Raw genomic sequence first — 15,565 nt, forward strand, 5'->3', positions numbered from 1 at the left:
AGTAGTTTTTATGAAAAGGGAAATAATTATACAAAGCACTGTTTGGAACATGGTGAGCTAACTTGGAAAGTTTACGTTAGAATGAGGTGTGCTTGGTTAGGGTGGGAGTGAAAACCTACAGGACCGTTGATCTCCTGGCACAGGTTTGGGCCTCCCTGAACTATGTCTCTCAGGGTGAGTAAGTGTGAGTGGAAGGGCTGGGGGTGTTGAGGGGTGTAGTCAGCAGGCCAGGATCAGGGGACCTCGTGCTGGTTCTGGCAGTTAATGATGTTCTGAACAGGCTCGTACACACAGGAGGTGGTGCATTCAGTAGTGTGAAGGACAGCAATCGATCTCGCTCTCTCACTCTCTCGCTCTCTCATACTTGCACTCACACACTGGTCCTCTCTCTATCTCTCTCACATGCACACATGCCCTCTCTCTCTCTCTTGCTCTTGTGTATGAACACACACACACACACACACACGCACACAGGACGTCTCTCTCACACACGCAGGTGCAGATGATGAAGTGCACAGGAGGGGTTGTTGATGTTGGCTCCCCGGCTCTGTGCTTGCGTTGGCAGGTAAGGGCCAGCCTCCCGTCCGCACCGCGCCGTTGAGCCGGAATGGCGGTTCTGCCTGACTGGCTGAGCACAGGGCCGTGATGCGCCCCCATTTTCACGCTGCGCTGCCCCTCTCCACGCCGTTTACATTTCTCCTCGCCCCCCAGACAGAACCACAACTAATTCAGCCACTGGGAGTCCATTAGCCCTTATCATGAGTCACTTAATTGCATCATAACTGTGTGGGTGTCTGGGAGGTGTAGTCCTTTGCCACACATTGTGGTGATGCTGTCGCTCAGAGGTGGGCAATGCGGGCCATATCTTTCTGGTATTCATGCCAATTTCTGGCCTTAATGACTTAATTAGCCCTAATGTTGATGCCATCTGACATTTTGGCTACATTTCTTGATAAGCACATGAATCACAGCTTATCACGCCAGGGTAAATGGTGGAAACAAAGCCTGTGTACATTCCAGGCCCCCAGGACAGGAAATGCCTACCCCTGCTGTAGCCCCCCGTCCAAAAGTCAAGCATGCCATTCTGGGGCAGGAATTATACCTGGATAATGTCATAACCGTTATGGGACCAAGCATTAAAATTAGCTGTGAATTTGTCAAGAAAGTGCCATTTCACTTTATTGACAATGTGTAGTGTGCAGAGTTAAGTTGTTTGATGAATGATATTTATCTAGTGTGCTGTAATGTAGAATTATCAGGCTTTTGACTCTAATGAGACTGTCCAGCAGATTCAATCGTCTCCGATATGCACAGGGAGTTACCTAATGTCCCCACAATTTAGTGTGAAGTGTCTCCGTGCAACCAAAGTACTCTGCGGCTAAATGCAATGAGGTGGGGTCTGAGCAATACAAATATTAATATTGCACATATGCATTCATGAATGATGTAGGCCTATGCAGGCTGTTGTTTTTATGAAATAATTTAAAGGGTTCTATTGCCATAAGGTTTCATTTAATGTCTACATTGATTGGTATTTTCCTCAGAATTATTGTAGTTTTCCACCAATAGGCCTATTTTTATTTTATTTTATATCTATCCGATGAAGATATCTTTTTTGATACACATGCTCACACTGTATCTATTTTAATAAAATTTTATATTTTAACAGTTTTAAATATACGTTCATTTACCGGGATAATTAGAGATAAAGAGATAAAAGTGCAGTTTATTGTGAGCAGGTCTTTGAATGCGACTCATTGGCCAGATGTTCATTCTGCAGATTTATGTTAAAAAGTATCTCGTTGTAACAGAGAGCTCATGTGTGAAAAGAAATTAAATCTATATTTCTTCGGGGACCTAATGTGAGTGTTTTATTCTCCCGTGGTGCTGATGGGGCTATATTTCACCGTGTTGGCGCGGTTGCGGTTCTGATGGTAACATACCGTTCTCGGGGTCACTGCCTCCGTCAGATCGCTCCCGGTTGGAGTTGAATTGCAAAGGTTAATGATATTGTCTGTCACAGGAAAGATGAAGGCATCGCAGTTCTGTCTCACAGAAAGAGTGGAACTTTGCAGCACGCCTGGTGTGGGTTTTCAAATGAATTATGCACGACGTTGCTTTCCACAGATTATTAACGACGTTATTGATGGCTATTTTAAATTGTATAACATTTAATCGCCATTCTGTTCTGCTGAAGATGGTGAGGTTAGAAAACAGTGTTCACACAAATTTTAACATAATTTGCTCAAAAAATATAGAATTTACTAAAATGAAACGATAACATGCATGTCCTACATTTCATTATATCTAAATCATTTTAATCGAGTAGCCTATTCATAAAAATAAAATGTCTATATGACACATTGTCTGTAATCGCCGCTTGTCTCTGTGTTACTGTATGTTTCTAATTAAGATGGGCGAAAAGCATTCGTGCTGGTCGAATGCAGTAATAAAAACACATAAAACAAAGTAAAAAATAAAATCTTGAAAGAAACTATTCTGTTTCAGCTTGCCGGGCAAGCAACTCGCACCCTGCTCTGTGCCCGCGGGCAGGGGACAGCCCCTTTGCCCGGAGAGTCACGGTTTCGCCTCCGGGCAAACGGTCAACCAGTCGTGATTGAGCCGGCTCCCATTGCAAAAATCAAACCTCGATTTTTCCCTCCGTGCTAAACGTCAAAAAAGCAAAAGACAGAGAAAGATGGAGCGCTAAGGAAGAGTGACTGTAAGTGGTATGAGTTCTCTAGTGACTAGACCCTGCGGGGTCACGTGTGTTCTGGTTGCGCGTTATCTGAGCGGGCGCATCTCCAAATCTCCCGCACTGAGAGGTCCGTAGGTGCATGCAAGGAATGAAAATATAAGGGTATTAATCATAACCAGACATAAGATGGTGCCAGATATGCGATTTTCAGGTAGGTAAAAAGAGCGATATTAGTGTTCCAATAGCCTACTGTTTGCCGTGAGAGGTAGCCGCGCAAGCAACCAGCAAAAGCAAATAGCAGATTCAAAAACCTTGTTTTATTTCTTTAATTTAATGTACTGCAAAACTCACCAACCAGAGACCTTTCAAATACAACCGCACTCTGTATAGATGCATTTTAACATATTAAACGCCAGCCATAACGTTCCTATAGTAGCATGGGCATTTTTCGCTCTTAATTTTGTTTCAGCATAGGCTATGTGGTTAGAACATTGAAAATCCCGTTCAATCTCAAGTGTATTTGTCTCCAGCTATACTGGAGCTCGCCGTTGTTTAAATAACAGTTTATAAACCTGTCTGGGAAGGAATTGATGGCGTGGACAATAAATGGTGACATATCACTGGCTGACAGAAATCAAATTCCATAAAAGCGAAATTGAAAATCGCCTAACCCCCCCTGCCGCTGAGTAGGTGGCTCGTTTTCAAGTTTCAGAGAGGAGATTGAAAAAGAAAAAAAAAAACTTGCCAGAGCTGTTTGTTTCTATTCTGCTTAGAGCTACAGCTTGTTGGAAAAACCAACAAAGGCCTGTGTGTTCTTTCTTTTTCCAAATATAGGCCTATTTTGTTCAGGCATTTTAGTTCTATGAGTTTGATAAGGGAGATGTGACCAAGTAAATAGATATATTTTTTAAAATATTCCACCATTCTCTGACCACATCATGCTGCCATTTTGAGAAATTCCCCCAGGGCACAACAATTTAAGTTGTTCCCATTCTTTTACTAATATAGCAAATGTTTTTGGCTTGTTTATTTTGTTATGAGAATGCATTTAATTGCAAAAGGGTCATACTCCCGTTCTGTGAGTCATTTTGGCCAACATCGCTATTGTTGTCTGTGAATCGACGTTTGGGTTCACGCTGAGCACGTGCTCATACTCTCGTTCTGCGTTCGGAGGGATTCGGTAGCCCGGTTTGTTCACCCTCAGCCTGTGAGTCACAGTTAGATTAATCGACCTTCATGATTGTATCAGATGAAATCTAGCTCTATACAGTGCCAGCACAATGTCTCATTCATGTCTACAACAAAACCATGGCAGGGGGAATAACCTACATTTTTTCTGCACACAGGTTCACGCCTGATTCAGTATGACTGCGACTATCTACCACAGACTGTGACTATCTACCACAGACTCAGGCTATGAGTCATTATCATTTATCATGTTACTTTATTTTTTTGGCTTTATATTGAATGTAGCTTCTGAAGGAATCAAATCACAGCGTGGGCTGCATTAGGGTTGCATTTTTGCTTAACTGCCTTCCTCCAATTGGAATGTGGTAATAGAGACATTTTTCTTTACATAATACAAATGTCTTGGATGACAAAAATATGTTGCAGTGAAAATATTTTCACTGAAAACAGCCTCAATTCTTTCATGGATTCCACAAGATGTTGAAAAGATTCCTTTGAGATTCTGTTCCATGTTGACATGATTGCATCACAAAATTTCTGCAGATTTTACATTACATTACATTATTGGCATTTGGCAGACGCTCTTATCCAGAGCGACGTACAACAAAGTGCATACCCATAACCAGGGATAAGTTCGCTGAAAGACCCTAGAGGTAAGTACAATTTCAGCTGTCAGCTGCACATTCATGCTGTGAACCTCCTGTGTCTGCATCCCAAAGGTGTTCTACTGGATTCAGATCCGGTGACTGGGAAGGCCACTGAAAAACACTGAACTCATTGTCATGTTCATAAGACCAGTTTGGGATGAATTTCGCTTTGTGACATGGGGCATTATCATGCCGGAAGTAGCCATTAGAAGATGGGTACACTCTGGCCATGAAGGGATGCTTATGGTCAGCAACAATACTCAAGTAGGCAGAGGCATTCTAAGCGATGATTGATTCGTATTAACGGGCCCAAAGTGTGGCAAGAAAACATTCTTCACACCATTACACCACCGCCACCAGCCTGGCCTGTTCACACAAGGCACGTTGGGTCCATGGATTCATGCTGTTGGCGCCAAATTCTGACCCCACCATCTGTATGTCTCAGCATAAATTGAGATTCATCAGACCAGGCTATGCTTTTCCAGTCTTCAACTGTCCAGTTTTGGTGAGCCTGTGCCCAATGCAGCCTCAGCTTTCTGTTCTTGGCTGACAGAAGTGGAACCCAACGTGGTCTTCTGCTGTAGTAGCCCATTCGCCTCAAGGTTCAATGTGTTGTGCATTCTGAGATGCTTTTCTGCTCACTACAATTGAGTGGTTATCTGTGTTACTGTAGCCTTTCTGTCTGCTCAAACCAGACTGGCCATTCTCTGTTGCACCATTCTGAGTAAACTCTAGAGACTGTTGTGTGTGAAATTCCCAGGAGATCAGCAGTTACAGAAATACTGAAACCAGCTCATCTGGCACCAACAACTGAAGTTCCTACCCATATCTGCGTGATTTTATGCATTGCACTGCTGCCACATGATTGGATTAGATTAGATAATTGCATGAATAAGTAGGTGCACATGTGTTCCTACTAAAATGCTCAGTGAGTGTGTGTTTGTGCATTTGTGTGTGTTTGTGGAGGTATATGGGGCAGCAGTGTGGCTTAATGGCTAGGGAACTGAAGGTTGCAGGTTTACCCTTGAGTGCAGTACTCAACCTGACTTGCTTCAGTAAAATATTCAACTGAATGGATACTGTGTAAAAAATAGGAGTATCTGCTAAATCGGTTCCTAATGTAAAATTTCATAGCTGGAGAAATTCAGCCCATATTGGCCCCATAGGCTCCAATATGATTCCTAAGCGTCTGACTTTAAATGGAGGGTGGGGGTTTTGGGGGGGGGGGGGTTCCCACATTGACCTGCATGTCTCTCACCGTCATCCTGTGAAGCCCCCCCCCCCCCCCCCATGCCCAAGGCTGGCTGTGAGTGAGGCATCCCCCCCTCACACCCCCGACCCCCACTCACAGGCCCATAAAGTTTTATCAAGAGTTTATCAAGAGTGTAGTTAAGTACATCTGGGGGAGGGCCACACAGTATGCCAAGGGCACTGCAGAAATATATAAATAAGTTTAAAATATGATTGAAGTAAAACCTTTATTAGGGCCATCCATACTGGTGGTCAGGAGGAGGGCAGGGCTGACCACCAGTATGGATGACCATGTACTGTATTAAATACTGTATTAAATCTGTACTGTATTAAATACTGCTGCTTATTGTATCATCCGTCACAGTGTAAATCTCCCCTCTGCAGTAATTACAGTGGAATATTTGCTATATTACACAGCTGAAGAGGAGCAGAATCATAGGAGACGGCTGGTGTCTCTCTGGCTTGGTATACAGGATTGGATCAGATCTTTTGGCCTTCCTGATAGCCATTTTCCTTTTCCTTGCTGAATTAACCCTCTATGTCAACCAGTGTTGCTTATTTTGGAGAGGACGGAAAGTATGCTGATCTTCTGTAAAAGCTAAAAAGCCCACACCTATGCATGTTTAGACCCTGACTGGCACTTAAAATGCCTGTCAAAGGCATTATTCATTAGGATTATTACACATTTAGCAACAAATATGAACCGACAACACCAAATTATGACATGATATCAATGTCAAGGGTGCTTATGGACAATAATCATGTTCATCTGCAAGATATATCACATTCATGAATAATACAAATATTTCTATCAAGCAGGTTGTCCAACTGATTGTATAGCTCAGGTCATCTGGTATTTAGCTGACAATTTAGTGAACAACAACGTGGAAATTAACCCCGGTGTAACAAGCTAGACCTATGCCATTTGATTTACCATGCAGGCCTTAAATACAGTTAATGATGCAGGCTGATTTATAAATATCTGGTACATTACCATAGAACAGCCAGTGTTCTTGTAAATGCTTTATCTTTTCACTACAAAGATAAAGCAATACAGCATTTGAAGTTAGTCATGAGGTAAAGCTTGGATACTAGGAAACTGTCACTATTATTTGCATCCAAATAAAACATATGAGGGTTAAGATTGAGAACATTTTTATTCCATATAGAGATTGGTTTTGTCCACCAAATAACGGATGGGAAGAGTCAATGGCGACTATTCTTTAGCACCAAGCCTCCTAGAATCCGTATCCGCCACTGGCGTATTTATTTCCCACGGGCGGGTAATCAGTTGGCCAAATACAGGGCCAGCCGAATAACCTTCAGGGGTGCGACGCTGTCCTTCCGCCGGCTCGCTGTCTTCGGAAAATTGCCTCTGGAGTTAGTGAGCGGGAACAGTTAAGATTTACAAACAATGATGAAGCTTGTCATGCGTCTTTCTCCATCCATCACGCTGGCAGCATGGCAGGGGCGTTGAAGTGTTCTTCATAAAAGGCATCTCGGTGTGAAATACGCCCCTGTGCGCTGTTTACTGCCGGGAGCTCGTCAGGCGCGGCTCGCTGTAAATCCCGGGCGGGAGGTGACACCGCAGTCGATCAACGGCCGGCTCACCTCGCCCGCTCCGCTCCCGAGACGCGCGCACGGCGGCCCAGATGAGATGCCCAGATTGACTTATGGAGGAATTTCAGTGTTATATGAGACAGCTTTGTTTTCTTGCGCTTTTTTCCTTTCAGGGCAGGGTGCTCAAAGTTAGTTTTCTTGCAGCAAGAACACCGGGTTTACTTTCAAATAAAGGATAAATTCTGTCAGTTAGTTTTTTAAAAATATTTTTTTTAGTAAACAGAGTTTTGTGATTATGAATGTGTTTAAAAGTTGTGTATACTTAAAAATATGCTTAGAACGCCATTTGTTTGTTTGTTTTTTGCTAAATTGAGACAATTTGTGTTAGTAATTGCAAAATGTATTTACTTTTAACAATTACTTGATATCTATCATCATTTGGAATTGTTACAGGGGTCAATTAAGTAGAATGTATTATCTTCCACCAGGATTACATCTGACTATGCTCCCATTTTCTAAAACAATTGGGATATGGTTACAGTACATGCAGAACTGTGATATGTGATATCCTGTTCCAAAGTTACAAATTGTCCCTGTTATTTGAGAGTCATTGCAAATAATTCCAACATCCTCTCTCTCTGTCTCTCAGATTTCATCATCAACTCTTCGTTACTAAAGAGTAAAGAGTAAAGGGATAGAAAACAATTCACAGAAATGTGCAGATGCAGGAGAAGAGGTGTAATGTTTCAGGTAGCAGCGGGTGAAGGGTCATCTGTATCTCCGCCGTGGAGTAACCCTCCAGCACCGCCTGCTGCTACAGTTGTGCAGAAGTGCAGCACTCAAGGTCAGTGTGTCAATCAACATCTCTTAACTTTAACATCATTTTAAATGCAAGTATTAGTTCTCTTATTAATTATCTTGTCTCTTAATATTTGTAAGTCAAAGTTAAGGACCAATATTGATGGGTTTTATAGACTATGAAAAATATTGGTTTGAGAAATTTCATATCCAACTTAACTTTGCATAAAAATTTTCAGCATTTTGTAAACAAGATTATTGCTTTAGTGCTATACAGTATATAGGCCTGATATATAGACCATGGCTAATGCTATGATGACACATCTCATAGCAAGCATGAAGAAACAAGCATGTTATTGTAAGCAATGTGCTACTGAAGGGGTTGTGTTTGCAGGCAAATTACCTCACAGCTGGCTGAAAGAGTAACTGCACTCACTGTTTCAGCCTGGCTCCGCCTTCCACACAATTTTGAAAAAATGTGTTCTGCCGTGGGTAGAGTAGGTGTGTTAATCTCATTTGCGTCAATATTCTCTAACCAATCAGGTGCTGGCAGTGTTCTGGTTTGTATTGATCCATAACAGCTGGCTTGCCGACATTAAATTAAATTAAACAGACACATTTGTGGGGTCAACATTTTCCAACTGCAGATTGCAATTTTATCTGCAGCAGAACACACTTTTCAACCAGTTTTTTTAAGCCAAAATGATATTATTTTGATATTATTTTCATATTTCTTAAAACAATGGCATGGATTAAAATGTTTCACTCTAAATTAGGCATACCAACATGTTTACAGCTAGGATGTAATTACCCTTTAACCTCTTTGAAGAGTGGATGTTTTTTTTTTTTTTTCTTCAAAAGTCAGGGCTCTGGAACTCCATTGCTTTCACTATCACCAGTTATTATTATTACATCGGCACTAGAATGTTCCTTTAAGAACATTCTCACCGCATAATTGCGATCTCACACCTTAAAGGGTTAATTTTGCCCATGATGACCATCCTTCTAAAAATTCCAGAGTTGGGAATTCCCAGCTGCCGTGCATGTACGCAGTGCGTACAGCACCAGGTAAGCCACAGGTAAATCACTTTGTCCACCTGTTCTTCCTGGACTGTTCCGAGCAATTCACACAGCTGACAGGCAGAGGAAGTGCCCACACCGCCCACAAATTCTCTTATGACAGCTGACTTCATATCTGTCAACGCGTCAATACACAGCTTATCTGTGGTCAGACCCTTTCTATTAAAATTTAAGTCATTTTCTTTCAATAAGGAATAATAAGGGATAAGCAAAATGGATTATTATCTAAAATCCAAATGGTATATTTGGTGAATGATAAATGCTAAAGGTAAACAATGAACTTAGATGGTCTTTTCTGCTCAATATGAAGTAGTAAGTTATTATGAAAGCAATATAAATGGGATACTTTGACACATTAATTATTATGGTCATTATGGTTGCGACATGCAACTTATTTAAATAATAACAGTTTGGTTACTGATCTAATTACAATTTGTTTGGTAATCAGCATCCTCATCTGGTCTCATCCAGCCCAGACACCATCATGGTTCTCTCAGGCACAAGCTGGTCATCCAGAAGCCCACGCATTGTCTTGTTTTAGAGGAAACATGATTCTGCTTACACTGCAAAAAAATAAAGTCAATCTCAACAAGTATTTTAGTCTTATATCTTGTATCTTAAAATCTTATTCCTATTACTTTTTTGCAATGTAAGACAAAACTAATGCCAATGAGGCGAGAAAGTTTTGATTCATTTCAAGATTTGCAAATGGGGTAAGAAAATTTCACCAGAAGCAAACAGTAACTTAAAACAATCTAACATCTTTATTTGAGAGGAAAAAAAACCCCTTGTTAAGATTACTTGTTGGGCTTTCTGTAGTGTAAACCCAGGTGATGCAGGCCGACCTTTTGTGTGACCTGCCCGGCGACTGTAAATCTGTGGCCAGCTCAGAGGCAGCGAGAATCTGTGTCCTCTCATTGGCTGGAGGCACAAATCCGTCTCCTCTCATTGGCTGGAAGCGTAAACAGCCCGCTCGGTTCCTGCTGAGCGTGGGTAAAACCCGAATTCCCACAATTCCATGCCTGCAGGGCACAGCGAGAAACCCCGCTGTGTCATCCTGTCTAACGCTGCTGAGTGCCAGGGCTAAGCACTGCTCTCTGCAGCCATGGATCTGCTTAAATACCGGTGTGATTGCTTGCTTCGGCCCCAAGCGCTCTCGTAATGTGTTGTACAACATCTCCATTAGCGTTTGCCCGAGGCAGCGAGGAGATTAAGCAGACAGGGTCTCGTGTTTTATGTCCTAATCTCACAGACTGTCCGGCTTCAAAGTGGCTGTGTCACTGGAGGGAGAGGGAAAAAAACACCCAATCAAATATCTCATCTTGGAAGTAGCGTGTTTGTTTACAGTTTGTTCAGGTGCCTGTGAATTACCGATCCTGGTCCCTGACCTGGACCGTTGAAAGTCTTGAAAGTTACGGATATTAAAATCGAGTTTCTGAAACAAGCTTGTGCCAGGCGTCAAGGTGTCTGTGAAGATGTCTGTATCGACTTTTTCCCCCCATTAGAATTTTAATGCAGTGCTTTCATCCCACACTTTTTAATGAATTCCCGGTTTTAAGATAGCGGTGACAAAATCGTCCAGGTATCGATTGCCGTTTTGGGCTGCGTGTCCATAATGTTTCCACGGATCAGATGTGAGACAGACAGAGAGACAGGCCATTTGCCATCCTGATTGGATCATTATCAGGAGGCGGTGATTTAGCGGGAGTGTGTCAGCGCCCACAATGACTCACTTTCTCTCCGGACCGATTGGTTAACAATACGGGATCAGAGGTTGTTATCTGTTTAATTAGCCTTTGACCCCTGCGCTGCCTCCTGCCAGTGCTCCCCAGCCAATGAGCGCACTCCCTAATGCAGCGGTAATGAGGATTTAAGTGTTCCCCTGAGGGGCTGAGGGAAGAGAACGGCCTGCAGAGACTACAATGAAACACTTAGGGCCAGTTTCACAGACAGATTAAGCCTGGTCCTAGACTAAAATCAGCTCTGAGTGGAGATTATCCATACAAAACTCATTTTAGTCCTGGACTAAGCTCCTTAGCTGTGCTGATCTTCGCTGTGAAACCAGTCCTTAGTCGGTCTGATAAGTGTTCACATTGGGTGAGATGCTGGAAATGCTGGCTTTTCAGGGAATAAATGTGTTACAAAAGCATTCTGGGATAGGTTAGCCTTAGCGTTTCATGATAATCCATTCGTGGTTTGTTTTTGGCTTTGTCTGAATGCAGTTCAAATGACAGGCGGATAAATGACCAAAAAGTACTGAAAAATAAATGGAATAAAATAAAATTGTGAAAAAGTATTACCCATCTTTGTTATTATTTTTTATTACATTTACTCTATTTTCTGTTATGTTTGGCCAAATAGAATTTCGGTGATTGCCAACTAAATCCTTACAGTTAATGCTTGTGAATCTGTCATTGTAAAATGGGTGATGAAAACAGCTAGAATTTATTCATAGCGTTTATTCATATTTTCAGAGCAGTCGGTGACACTAGCACCCAATATGAAATGCAGATATTCAAAGTAACCTTTGATCATCTGTGATCGGATAACCCAACAAGAGGATGTGTGCATGTTGTGTCTTATGTGTTGTGTGTGGCTTGTGTTTTGTGTGTGTCTATGTTGTGTGTGTGTGTCCAGTGGGGTGCAAAAATTTGGGCACCCTGGTTTAAATGTCTGTTACAATGAATCTGCATGTAATTGAAAGCAAACCTGAACTATAAATGGTACAGAAAGAGTACAAAAGAGGAGCAAACACAGGTCTAGCTGTTCACAGGACAACAATTCAACATACTTTAAACAACAACTCTACATGGCAGAGTTGCCAGAAAGAACAAGCTCAACACAAAATGAAGCGTTTGAAGTATGCAAAAGAAAACACTGGGAAGCCTGAAGCCTTTTTGAACAATGTGCTTTGGACTGACGAAACCAAAATAGAACTTTTTGGCCACCACCACATAAGGTATGGTGTGTATTGTGTGTGTGTTTGTCTGTGTGTTTTGTGTTGTGTCTGTGTTGTGTGTAGGTTGTGTGTGTGTGTGTGTGTGTGTGTGGGCTGTGTTGTGTATGTGTGTTGTGTGTTTGTCTCTGTGTGGTGTGTGTTTTGTGTTGTGTGTGTTTGTGGAATGTGTTGTGTATGTGTGTGTGCAGGTTGTGTTGTGTTTTGTGTTGCGTGTGTGGTGTGTGTATGTATGTGTGTATATGTGTGTGTATGTATGTATGTGTGCGTGTGGTGTGTATGTACATGTTTGTTGTGTGTGTGTTGTGTGTGTGTATGTACGTGTGTGTGTTGTGTGTGTATGTGTGTGTTGTGTGTATGTTGTGTATATGTACGTGTGTGTTTTGTGTGTGTTGTGTGTATATGTACATGTGTGTTGTGTGTATGTATGTGTGTGTTGTGTGTGTGTTGTGTGTGTATGTACGTGTGTGTTGTGTGTGTTGTGTGTATATGTACGTGTGTGTTGTGTGTGTGTTGTGTGTGTATGTACGTGTGTTGTGTGTGTTGTGTATATGTACGTGTGTGTTGTGTGTGTGTTGTGTGTGTGTTGTGTGTGTATGTACGTGTGTGTTGTGTGTGTGTTGTGTGTGTTGTGTGTGTGTTGTGTGTGTATGTACGTGTGTGTTGTGTGTGTGTTGTGCGTGTATGTACGTGTGTGTTGTGTGTGTATGTACGTGTGTGTTGTGTGTGTGTATGTACGTGTGTGTTGTGTGTGTTGTGTGTGTGTTGTGTGTGTATGTACGTGTGTGTTGTGTGTGTGTTGTGCGTATATGTACGTGTGTGTTGTGTGTGTGTTGTGTGTGTATGTACGTGTGTGTGTTGTGTGTGTATGTACGTGTGTGTGTTTTGGACGTGAGGAAGAAGAGTCTGCTCGTCACAGCATTTGTCTCTGGCCGCAGTATTGACTCGCCGGAGTCAGCATCTGTTTAAAGGACTGGGCCCTGCTGTTCGTCTGTGTTTTCTGCGTCATTAAGTCCTGACACCGCTCTAATGATTGAGCGAGACGCTCATGTCATTCCCCGAGAAAACTCAATCTCTCCGAGGGTCGTCCTCCGGCAGGTCCTGTCCCACGCGCTGTGAACAGGAGCCTCACTCCGCTGCGTCCTAATCCAGCCTGTTTAGCCCCGCAGAACAGAGCGTTCTTCCACCAGCTACACAATCCTAATACCAGAGCACTGAAACCATTTGTCAGTCAGGATTTAGAATAACTGGCTACCCGTTTTTTAAAGCTACAATAGGTTTTTGTTAAACAAATATGTTTTAATGGTAAAAGTGTGTATTCTTAAAAAATATAAAATAATCATTTAGCACTCAACAACCTCTGGTTTAAAGGGGTTTACGATATACTGTATGTGTATGAGGATAAGCGGGTTAGGATAATGAATGAATGATATGAATGAATGTATGTGTATGTTTGTCGGTGTGTGTGTGTGTGTGCATACTTACATGTGTGTATTTTTGCATGTCTATGCATTTAATTGTCTTCCATATATTCACAATGCAGCGATACACTGAGGTACTTACAAACTGTCCATCAAGACAGGTCTTCTCTCGTCTTTCTCTCTCTCTTATGCACTCCTGGGTTTTGTTCCCGAGAAATTGTTGAGTTTTTTCTCGCCTGCCTTTTTTGTGGCTTTAAGAAAATTCCTTCCTTTGTTGAACCACACAAAGACGATTTAGTAGTTTGGAAATATAAGATAGAATGTCGAATGTGGGTGACTAGGGCAAAAGTTCAGGGGAAACTGCCTCTTTAGAAAACATAAGGGGAAAGACGTCTCTCGTTTCAGTCATGTTTATGTGAGAGACGCATGCGGTTCTTAGTTGGCGTTGATTCACTCAGCTTATAGAAGAGAGTCTTTGTCCTTAAGCTTTCAACACAGACTGATGTGAAGCACTGTGGGATATGGTTGGTTCTCCTGCAAACACCTGTCTATGTGCAATATACCTTCACTAGGACTCTTAAACCAATCAACATGGCCTTAAAATTAAGAAAGACATTTTTCTGTTTAGCCCACAAAGGTTTACAAGGCAACATTCAAGGATACATAGATATGCTTGAGAATTCCCATAATGAGAATTTAGCTCACAGAAAAGTAGTGTAGTAGCCCACCTTGCTTACCTAGTATTTCACTTTTCTGTGAACGATACTGTGTGAGGTCCAGTATAGTATTCAGAAGAGCTTGGCAGAGGATGAACTGTTTTCTTCTCCACTTTATTTGTATTTACCCCTGGAGGGCCGCTTGTCACAGGACCCTGCGTGATTTAGCCTCCTGCAAACGACCTCTCTCCGTCTCCGCCAACACGCTTCCCTGCGGTAATTACATCATAGATTTCTGCCTGATGAACACGGAGCGAATTAGCACGCGAGTGGCTAATCCCCAGCCGCTGTGCATTACTGCTGTACAAGGCAGGGTGAGCAGAGTGCGCAGTTAGCTACACAAACACAAGTATTAACGATCGGCCCTGTTTGGAATGGATGACAAACTACAGGCCGGCACACAGCCTGGGGCTGAAACCAATCAGAAACTTAATGAGGAGAAAAATGACTCCCTTCCATTGGTCCTTAATTACCTTCATGGTGTAGGGGAGAGGGAACGGGGGGGCTGGTGAGGGTGTGTGGGTGGGGGACGGATGATATCCACTTGGGGTTATGAAGGTCAGAATTCCTGGGAGTTTGGTCCATGTATCTTCCCTGACTCATAACTTTGATAGACGGTGTCAACATAATATCTTTGCCTTTCATATGCACATTGAGAGGAGGTTAGTGGAGGTTTTGACCTGTATGGGTGCACAGAGCTCTCTGCCTTTCTCTGAAAGTGTCTTCAATATAACAGCCATTTAATATCATTGCATTCTGCACAACCAAATTAAAGAGGAATGTGTTGTTTAACTTTTCTACAAATACAGGTTGAGCTCCATATTCTTAATTGAAATCTTTGCTTGACTTGTGATAACACAATTATGGATTGTGTTTCATTTCCTTCAAACTCTGCAGGCTTTTTATATTAATCCAAATTGAATTTGAATTCCTAAAATGATGAACTGCCTTGTGTGTTTGTTGTTCCGGTAATGGAGATCCCTGTATTGTTTGTAATAACATTTGGCATTACTGAAGGCGAGAGGGCAGTTTATATCCGCTCAGCGATACCTGCGTTTATGATGTGTTGCTGTTTCTGCTGGTTTCTGCTGGATCAGCAGATCTCCAGGAGCCCAGCTGAACTGCTGCTGATGATGGAGCCTCACTCTCTGCCGTGCGTGTTCAGTGTTGGGCTGATGGAGCCTCACTCTGCTGTGTGTGTTCAGTGTTGGGCTGATGGAGCCTCACTCTCTGCCGTGCGTGTTGGGTGT

The sequence above is a fragment of the Conger conger genome, chromosome 11, assembly GCF_963514075.1.
Source record: "Conger conger chromosome 11, fConCon1.1, whole genome shotgun sequence".
Taxonomy (NCBI): domain Eukaryota; kingdom Metazoa; phylum Chordata; class Actinopteri; order Anguilliformes; family Congridae; genus Conger; species Conger conger.